Here is a 1,697-nt window from a genome sequence, read left to right on the forward strand (position 1 = left end):
TCCACCCCCTGAAGCAGCCGCCGCCGTGCAGCCATGATCGGCTTACACCTTCCACTAGGTTTTACTTCCTCGCGTTTTGTTTCAATACATGCAGCCCCAAGCCACCTCCACGCCCCCGCCCTCCCTCCCCCAAGCCGCCGCCGCGCCCCCGCCCTCCATCCCCCAAGCCCCGCCACGCCCACGCCCTCCCTCCCCCAAACCACCTCCACGTATGTATGTATGTATGTATGTATGTATGTATGTGCTAGATGCACCCTCAACCGAATGTGGTTGCTTGTGGCGGCCGGTCGGGTGTAATGCGGGGTCACCGATCGAGCGGGATCTCCTGCTCGAGCAGAGGAAGGAGCGCTGGTCGGCGGGCTTGGGCTGATGCCGCCCACTTGCGCAACACCGCCAAAGGGCCGGCCGGTGTGCAGCAGCGCCACTAGCAGGAGTGGCAGTGGCAGAGCTCTGTTGCTGCCACTATGTAAAATTGGCACCGTACTGTGGTTGCAGAGGGCTGCCGATCCCTCCCTCAGCCGGCCGGCCTCTTAAGCTTACTCCTCAGGAGACGGTCGGTTGGCGGCGGCAGCGGCGGCATGGCGCGTGCGCTGCGAGCCTCACCCCCAGGTTGGGCCAGATGCCCCAGGCCTCTCCAATCGCGGCCAGCCGCACTCTCGCCCTGCGTGCCACCCCAATTGTGAATTGTTGTGAACTTGTGAACTGCTGGCAGCAGGGCGCTGAAACCATGGCGGGCGCAGAGCTGCCCGAGCTCCCGACGATCGGCGATCTGCCCGATGCCATCCTACGATCGGGGCTGGAGCTGGTGGGGCAGGACGAGGGGTGAGCCGGGGGATGCAAGGGGCATGCCAGCTCCCGCCATCCCTGCCAAACGCCTCCAATTTGCCGCTTGCACCGCGCCGCAGCATCCCCAAGAAGCTTTCAGATTCCATCTCCGCCGGCCGCCATGCGCCCCGCCCCAACAACCTCCCCTCCCGCCCACCCGCCGTGCAGGCCCGCGCTGACGCTTGTGTGCCGCCGCTGGCGCGCCGCCTTCTGGTCCCACCCGCCCCTCTGGTGCTCCTTTGTCGCCTGGCGCTCCGGCCGCCTGCGCTTCGGCCCCTGCGCCGGAGAGGACGGCATCCGGGCCTGGCTGGAGGCCAAGCTGGCGGCACTGGGGCGGGTGGCGCCGCACGTGGAGGCGGCGACGCTGCTGCTGGGCGGCCCGCAGCACGGCGCCGTTGCGGCCCTGACCAGCACCCACGTGCCGGCCTTCCTGCGCCTGCTGCAGCCCGCCGCGCAGGCGGGGCGCCTGACCGCGCTCGCCCTCAACGCCCACACCCTGCCCGAGTGCTCTGTGCCCGCCCTGGCCCTGCTTTCTTCCCTGCGCAGCCTGCTCGCGTCGGCGCAGCAGGTGCCGGCACCGCTGGCGGAAGCCGGCACGCCGCTGCCGGCCCTCACCAGGCTAGAGCTGGCCAGTGGCGGCGGCCTGCCGGACGCACACCTGGCCTGCCTGACCCGCCTCAGCTGCCTGCAAGAGCTGGAGGTCACCGCCGTCAGCGGGAGGCCCAGCCTCCCCGCCACGGCGCGCTTCCCTCGCCAGCGCCGCTACCTGTGCTCCGTGGCCGAAGGCGGCGTGCAGGTGGGTGGGTGGCTGTGTGTGTGTGTGTGTGTGTGTGTGTGTGTGTGTGTGTGTGGTTGCACATTTTGGTGTGTGG

The sequence above is a fragment of the Chlorella variabilis genome, assembly GCF_000147415.1.
Source record: "Chlorella variabilis unplaced genomic scaffold CHLNCscaffold_39, whole genome shotgun sequence".
Classification (NCBI taxonomy): domain Eukaryota; kingdom Viridiplantae; phylum Chlorophyta; class Trebouxiophyceae; order Chlorellales; family Chlorellaceae; genus Chlorella; species Chlorella variabilis.